At 36.9% G+C, this 9,098-nt stretch overlaps 1 long non-coding RNA gene across 2 annotated transcripts in view; it reads right to left on the minus strand.

Annotated features, from left to right (window-relative positions):
* Positions 1-8,355, minus strand: part of LOC144617130 (uncharacterized) — a 29,718-nt gene extending 21,363 nt beyond the window's left edge. For both annotated transcript variants that reach the window (XR_013557200.2, XR_013557201.2), the window contains exons 1-2: positions 7,820-8,355; positions 7,635-7,730 (exon numbers count right to left, since the gene is read on the minus strand). This is a non-coding gene — a long non-coding RNA (uncharacterized LOC144617130). The remainder of the gene's footprint in view (positions 1-7,634; positions 7,731-7,819) is intronic.
* Positions 8,356-9,098: the final 743 nt, after the last annotated feature.

The following is a 9,098-nucleotide window of genomic DNA, read 5'->3' on the forward strand; positions in this document are numbered from 1 at the left end:
CCTAAAATTCATAAGCTCTTTCCCTGACAGCTTTGTGGTCTTTCTCTGACCATTGAATATTATCTTAACTTTAACAGGTTTGGTAAAAACCATTTGGTAAAAATCCATTGGTTTCCTCACTAATATTTTTCTACTCAACTACTTCATATTCACAACTGTTCAAGCTTCCTACCTTGAGTATGAGAGAAAAGATGGCAGGTTTCACTAAAGTCTTTTTGATTCTAAAGCCAACTAAGAATCAAAGTTTTCCATGTTTTTCCATGTTTTTTCCATGTTTAATGCAACAAGTGAAACAACACCGTTCCAAAGCATATGAAAACAAAGCTAATTATATCCCTCCTGCCCCTATCTCTCCACTTCCACCCCCTGAGGTGCCAAGACTAGCAACCCAGTGTGCATCCTTCCACGTTTTCCTTTTTCCTGGTTCATGATATTGGCACAGCATACACAAAGATACATGTTGGAAATTCTTACTGAAATACTTCCAGATGAAATCATATGGCATTTGGGATTTGCTTAAAAATATTCATTTGCTTGAATATTTGTTTATAGGTAAATACACACACATTTATTTTTACATAAATAGCATTACATTTTACACATTGGACCATTTTAGGAAAGTTTTTTTGTTTGCTTTTGCTTTTTTTTTTAACTTGCTTCTGTCCCTCATCCCATCCCCTCTCCACTCACCCTGACTCAATTTCCAACTTTACAGCTCATGTTAACATTAAGGCTCACCCCTCTGTATTTTTCACATACATACAGCCATATACAAGCAAATTTGTGTATATACATATATGTAAATATTCATAAATTATCAGATTTATAGTAGGATTTTAGCATTGTTTGCTACTTGTAATTATAGTTGCTATTAATTCTTAGAAAACAGAAATTGTTATATTTAAATAATCTCATTTTATTCCTATTTTGCTTGTAGTTTTTATTAGGAACCAATGTTATCAAATGTCTTTTCAGCACTTATTGATATCATATTTTTTTCTCTTTCAATTTATTATTGAAATAATCACCCTCGTACTCATAAAATAAATTTTATATGGTGATAGTGTGTTATTATTGTGATACACTGCTGGGTTCTATGTGCTATTTTATTACATTGCTTGTACTATATCAAGTTTTGGTATTAACATTATGTTGACATCATAAGAATTTTTCCATCATTTTCTATGGTCTGGAATAGTTATATAATACTGAAAATGCCTGTTATTTATTTATTTTTTTAATTTTTAACATTTACTTATTTTTGGGAGACAGAGTTAGAGCATGAGCAGGGGAGGGGCAGAGAGAGAGGGGGACATAGAATCTGAATCAGGTTCCAGGCTCTGAGCTGTCAGCACAGAGCCTGATGCAGGGCTCAAACCCATGAACCGTGAGATCATGACCTGAGCTGAAGTCAGATGCTTAATGGACTAAGCTACTCAGGTGCCCTGAAAATACCTGTTATTTAAAGGCTAAATAGAACTCAGCTATAAAAACATCCCATCCTAAAGCCTTTTTGTAAATTGTAGGCCTACAATTACCTAGCCTAAATCTTCTGTGGCAGCATTTCCTAAGTTCACTGATAATAGAAATCAGTGCAGGCTCTTGATAAATACAGAAATTATTGGGCCCTGACCTAATAATAGACTTGAGATTCTGGTTCATCAGATCTGGGATACAATCAGTTGTAGGAATTTATAGTTTTAGCAAGCACAGTTGATTTGTATCATAACTCTATAGTAATTAGTCTAATCAAGTTTCCCAATTAATTTTGAATTAATTTGGGTAATTCTATTTTTCTAGAAAATTATTTCTTCTAAGTTTCCAAATTTGTTGCACTTGAGTTATTTGGCATTATCTTGCAATTCTTTCAATCTCGTACATTTCTGTGGTTATGCTTCCTGTCTCATTTCCAATTTCACATATTTTTGCTCTCTTTTTTCCTTAATCAAATCTTCATGAACTTATCTATTTTACCAACTTTTACAAAGAACCAATTTTCAGAATTATTTAGTCTCTGTGTCATTTTAAAATTTCTGTTTCATTAATTTCAACCTTCCTCCATATTAGTTTCCTCTTAGGTTGTACACATTCAGATACTTTATGATTATCCACTTTTATTGAACTACATATGTGTGTGTGTGTATATATATATATATATATATATATATATATATATATATATATATATATAGCAAGATTCCTACCTTACCACTATTTTCTCCCCTGAACATCTTTTTTTTTTTTTAGTTTTTTTAGAGTCTATTTATTTATTTCAAGAGAAAGAGCATGCATGCAGGGGAGGGACAGAGAGAGAGGGAGAGAGAGAATCCCAAGCAGGCTCCATGCTGTCAGCACAGAGCCCAGCGCGGGACTCCATCCCATGCGCCAAGAGATCATGACCTGAGCCAAAATCAAGAGTCCATTGCTTAACCTACTGAGCCACCCAGGAGTCTCTCCCCTGAATATATTTTCCTTTCTTGAAGTCTTTAGTTTATTTATTGTTTGCTTAAAGTCTTTCCTTTAGCAAATTCCTCAGATTTTGTTTAAGTCTGCTGTGATTCTTTTATTTACTCTTCTCTATGGCTGCTGGCCCTTGAGATATAGTGTTATTTTCCTTTGTCCTTGAGGATACTGTAGCACTAGAATCTTGAGAGTGGTGAAAGCAGAGGGGTCTCTGACTGTGTGGTCCATTGCATTGATGAAAAGGTTTTCAATCCCTTTCTGAGAAATTGAGAGGATGCCTACCTTCTCTGTGGGAGAAAAACAGCCTTCTTTGTCTTCCTGGGGAACAAAAAGACAGGCACACTCATGCTGGCTAATGTCAACCTTCTCCCTGAGTGCTTGGGGGTGTCCGTGGGCCAAGCCCTCCCCAGGAACTGTAGCTTTCAAACTGTCCCCAGGCTTTCTCTGGGCTTTATCTGGCTTTAGAGTGGTAGGGGGAATGGAAGCTTGGCCTCCAAGCCCTAGCTCCCAGTTAACCCAGGAGAAGTTTTAGCTTGGAGTTATCAGCAGTAAGGTGGGCTTTCTCAGACATCATCTCCCCAGCATCCCCTATGCCATGTTTAAGATATATCTTGATTATGTAAGTTCTGAAAACATTTATAGTTGTCACAGATATGTATTCCTCCTTTGGGTGGCCCCATCCCAAACCCACCATGTCCAACTCCACCTCCTCCAAGAGCAGTCCTGTTCATTCAAGGAACCAGTAAATCCAACTCCAAGGTATATATGGTCCAGAAAGTATCATGGATATTTATATATTTCTTTTTATCTGAACAGCTTTCCTCTGGGAGATAATCCCCTACTGTCTATATCTTGAAGTGAAACTAAAAGAACTGAATATACTCAACTCAGCCATGAAAGACAAATTAAAGGGTGCAGGTTCTACCAATCAGATGCTTTTATCAGAGACTTTGACTCTTGCTGGCGACACAAAGATCTAGGGATGGCTGAGAAGTTGTACGTGGTGACAGTGCCAGCATCATGAGTCCAGTGAGGGTGGCATTAAGAGGTGGTGAGACTCTGGCCATGTTTACTGCAGCCAAGTCTCTCTTGGTTCCTGTCTATTTTCCAAGCCTAAGCCCAAGTTTTTAGACCTTCTATTGATTCTGTGAGTTGCCTGCCAATTTATTTTTCATTTAAGTTAGCTGGGGTTAATTTCTGATGCTTATAACCAAAAACCCTGCTGGATCTACAATGCCAGAAAACTCCCCTATATCTAGGAACAGGTTAAACAGCTATACCTCAAACCAGATCACCTTCATTCAAATCCAGGATGGCATACTACACGAGTAGCTATGGTTTTAGCCAATTCTAAGTAACACCAGTTTCTCATCACTATCCCTTTAAATCCTACCCTACCCTACACTCACTCCTATCTTCCAGTGACTATAATCCCTGGAATGACCAACAGTCCTCCCCTGAAATGCAGCCAGATTAGATCACAAAAATAAGAAAATCCAAAATTTCAGATGACTTTTTTTTTTTTGCTCATATTTTTATTTTAGGATGAGAATCATATGATTTTGTAATAACGTCCTCTGGGATATCATTGGCTTTAGTGCAAGAATATACAAAATATTATGATAATAAAATATTAGGTTGAAACTGGATAAAGCAATCTGACAAAGGTTATCAGCGATTATTTGGTAAAATTTTTATTTGGTCCACATAATTTTCTTAGATTTGTGTACTTTTATTAAGATCATAATTCATTTACTCGTAACTCACTTCTGTTTTTTCCTCCAATATACCTAAGAAAATAGCAAATGACTAGTCAAATACTTCAGCACCAAAAATATTAGAAAATGAGAATAGTCAATTTGTTCATTTCTAACATGAGCCTTCTCATCCTACAGCACCACCTCAATACAAACCAAAAGAGATAGTTTCCCTAAATGTGGATTAGTGCATACAGGGTGTATTTGATTTTCTAATTAATTGTGTGCCTCTAAGAGACATGGACTAGAGAACGTCCAATTCTCCATACGTATTGGTTTTGACCTTTAATATCTTCTGGTTTTCAGGGAAATAAATAAACAAATAAACAAAGTAAACTTGATCCACCTTTATCTTTGCCAAAATCATGAGACCGCTTTTAATTTTCTGGCTCTATATGACAGAAATTTCTGGTTCTGATTCAACTTGTTGGAAAAGTAGATCTCATATTTATTTCCTAACACATCGCCTTTATTGAGTCACGTTTTGTCTATTTGAACATATGTTAATTATGTGATACTCTTCTAACTTTCATAAATTCTATTTCTGCCTCCACAGGGAAGTACCCCAAAGCATTTGCAAGATCTATGCATTTCCATTGGTGGCTAAGTCTGTCTCCTTTGGAGAATTTCTCCTTTGTTCATCCTTTTCATTTCCACCCTTTGGTTCTAGACCTAGATTGTGACCTATCCTTCTGTAAGGTTCAGCATGTTTCCTCTGATCCTGGTGCTGCACCAAGTTCTTAATGAGTATCATCTCATTTCAGCCTCACAGCTCCATAGCTTTCTTCATTGTACAGATGATGATCCAAAAATGATAATTAGGCAACTTGCCCAAGACCACACAGTGAGTTAGCTGAATTGAGACCGGAATCTTGGTCTAATTTCATCTGTGCTTTAACTACTATGCATATTGCCACTTTTGGCTAAGCTGCACGCATGCCATTCCCACCAGAGAAGACAAAAAAGGAAGCATTTTCCTTCAGCTAATTACTTGGTTTTACTGTCATTATCCAGGAGAGACCTCAGTACATCATTGGCCCTGCTTCTAATTACTGTTCCAATGTAGCTCAATATCAACTATATCAAAAACATCATATTTGGTAGATGACCCCTTCTCTAATATTTAATGGTCTTATGGCTAACAATCTTATAAAGCAAGTCAAGTCAGGACATCTCAGTGTATATTTTGTAATCCATTTATATTGGAGACTTCTCTAGAAAGTTGAAAGTCTCAAAGAGAGATATTCTCTGTACACTATTAAGCTTTAAAAGTTTTGAGAACTAAAATCATTATGGTCATGATCTAAGCCTCTGGCTATTTAAATCTAAATTAATTTAAATTATATACAATTAAAAGTCCAACCTATCAGTTATTCTAGTCATGTTTAAAGTGCTCAATAGCTACATGTAGCAAGTGGCTACAAAATCAAGCAGCACAGTCAGCACAGATATAGCATATTTCCATCATTGCAGAAAGTTCTATTGGATAGCTCTGGGTCTAAAGCACATACCTTTGGGGGCTTGGCAGTTGTCACAGAAAATTGAGATTCTATATTATGTTTCTATAATTTCTTATTCAACTTATAAAATAGCCTCTTTATACTAAACATATATTTTGGTACATTTCTAAGTTTTTTTAAATTTTTTTAATGTTTGTTTATTTTTGAAAGACAGAGCATGAGTGGGGGAAAGGCCGAGATAGAGGGAGACAACAGAATCCAAAGCAGGCTCCAGGCTTGAGGCTGTCAACACAGAGCCCGACATGGGGCTCGAACCCACAGACTGCCAGATCATGACCTGAGCCGAAGTCGGATGCTCAACCAACTAAGCCACCCAGGTGCTCCACGTTCCTAATTATAAGATGATCTGACAAGTCTTATTCTGTTGGAGTGAGTTAGAACTTGATCAATGAGGTCAGAGTCAGCAGATCTGTTAGCACAAAGCTGGTTTATCAGTTAGGATTTTCAGCATTCAAATGATCCCAAAATAATAGTAGCTATAATAAAATAGCTATTTATTTATGTCTCATATAAATGAAGTGTGAATATAAAAGGTCTTAGGCAGGTATGACCTTCTCTATGGTGTCAGAATCCCAGGTCCTTCTATTTTTGCACTGCATTGTCCAAGACAACTTGCCATTCCATCCACATTCCAGACTCCACAAAAGAAGAAAAGTAGGGCATATTCTTGCCCTTTAAGAATATTTCCACGAGTTTACAAATTACTTCTGCTTACATCCTATTGGCCATAATTTAGTCACATAGCTATATTCTAGGTATCCCTATACTCAGCTAAAAATTCTGTTGCTGTGAAAAAAGGGGTAAGTGACCATTGGTGCAATAGAAATCTCTTCACAGTTAATGAATAAAACTTCCTATGGAAAATAAAGTTTTCTACTTAACAGTTTTCTTCATTGAGGATTCTATGAATATAATTTTTTATTTCAAGTATTCAAACCCTCAAAATTATAAGCCAGCAATCCTTGAAACCATTAAAATCTCAATACTTTAGGAAAATTATTTACTTCTATTAAAGAGAAAATAGAAACTCAATGCTAAGAAACAAAATAGGAATTAAATTAACCCAAATTTTATGGTGCTGATAGGCAAATATTTTCTAACATACTTTATCTTTCAAAACAAGATGTTAAGAAGCCAACTCAATATTGTGTGTTCCCAGAGCACCTATATCAACAGTTCTTCATTATTTCAAGGGTCCTGTTACTTACTAAATATTTCCAATTTCTGATTTCAGCTGAATTTTAATCAATCTGGATGAACGACTTTGGGGTTTTCAAGGGTCCTGTTACTTACTAAATATTTCCAATTTCTGATTTCAGCTGAATTTTAATCAATCTGGATGAACGACTTTGGGGTTTGTGTTTTTCTTTTATTTCTGTAATTATCTATTCTTCCGTGTGCTGGAATTGAGCCCAAATTGTTTTAAAAGAACATGTAGAAGCTCTTTATACAAACCAGTATTCTCCCCTCACACATGTTTAGAGAAGGGAATGACTATCTATTTAGATATAGACCCTCAGTGAGTTTCTCTGGTTCCTCGTTGCCTTAAAGGAAATGGCTAACATAAAATATCTTTACTTACCCACATAACCTAGAATTCACAGCTGTTCAAGAAGTAATATTTGTGAAAGACCTCTTCACTGCACTGAATACACTAAAAATTTATCCTCAAATTAAATCAAACCATCTGAAATTTGCACACTGTGTTTTGCCCCTCGTAGAGTTAATTTTACTGATGCAAGTCTTAGCATTGTGCCATAGTCCGATATTAAAACATGTTATAAAGAACTGCCCTGTGAAACTTGTTATTATAGTTACAGTAAAGATACTAAGAATGGTGTCAAAACATTATTCACTGACTTGCCCTGTGATTCATAAAAAATTATTTTTGTACCTCATAAAGAGCCATAGGTGGGATCCGGCACAGTTTGAGCTCAGCTGCTCATACACCTCGGCCACAGGGTCATTGTCAAGATGATGACTTTAAATGCTGTGTATAGAACATATGTTTAGAAATCAGAGCCTTTGTCCCTAGAATAAACCCCAGACATGGCCACCTAAACATACTTTTGAAATTACCTCTGTGGAGGGACTCCTGGGTGACTCAGGTGGTTAAGCGTCCACTCTTGATTTCGGCTCAGTTCATGATCTCAGGGTTTCAGGAGTCCAAGCCCCATGTCAGGCTCTGCACCCACAGCATGGAACCAGCTTGGGATTTTGTCTCCTTCTCTCTCTGCCCCTCCCCCACTCATGCTTTCAATGTCTTGAAAGGAAGGAAGATTTGTTTACCTCTGTGCTGTGGAAGGAGTTCCAAGTTTGTTAAGAGAAGCATATCAAGACCAAAGTAAACACGCACTCAATGACAATAAGAGGAGAAACAGAAAAGCAGCCCAGCCCAGGAGGGAAATGTACCCAAGAGCTCCATTTGCCCCAGAGCCCTCCTTGCTCTGGCAATCAAGGGAGCCCCAGCTGCCTCCCTGCTTCTGCCAGCCAGCGTAGGGGAAAAGCTGGTTTGGAATAATTGTCAGCCAGAAAAAGGTTTCCCAGGCCTTATTGTTAGCAGCTTGGGAACAAAATAGGAACTGGATTGATTTTTGCTTTTTAACAACTGCTAAATCTACAGGCTGAAGGTCAAACTGCATGATGAAGATAAGGAAATCTGGATTCAGACTAATATTTAAAAGGAAAAAGGAAGAAGAAGGAAAAGAGGAAGAGGAGGAGCTACCTCCTCGAGATCTGAGGGCTAAATGAAATAACGCAGTAAAGCCTAACACATGGTAAACTTGTTTACTAATTACTTTAATGATTCTTATTGATTACAAGGTTCATATCTGCCTTTAGTATAGGCCAAAATGAACTGGACTTGATACATCATTTAAAGGGTCAAGTCATCTAGTTCAGCAAATAAGAAGGAAAGGAGAGAGGGAAGGAGGGAGAGGGAGAAAAGGAGAGAGAGATGGAGAAAGAAAATGAAGAAGAAAATAAGGAAACAAAATCTGGACCCTAAATTTCAAGTCAAAAGATTATTTTATTTATAAGATATATATTTTTTTTAATTTTTTTTTAACGTTTATTTATTTTTGAGACAGAGAGAGACAGAGCATGAACAGGGGAGGGGCAGAGAGAGAGGGAGACACAGAATCCGAAACAGGCTCCAGGCTCCGAGCTGTCAGCACAGAGCCCGACGTGGGGCTTGAACTCACGGACCGCAAGATCATGACCCGAGCCGAAGTCAGATGCTCAACCGACCAAGCCACCAAGGCGCCCCTATAAGATATATATTTTTATATATATCTTTATCTTATATATATATTTATAAGATAAATATTTTATTTATTTATAAGATGTGGCATTTGTC

Source organism: Panthera onca, chromosome C1 (assembly GCF_046562875.1).
Source record: "Panthera onca isolate mPanOnc1 chromosome C1, mPanOnc1 haplotype 2, whole genome shotgun sequence".
Taxonomy (NCBI): Eukaryota; Metazoa; Chordata; class Mammalia; order Carnivora; family Felidae; genus Panthera; species Panthera onca.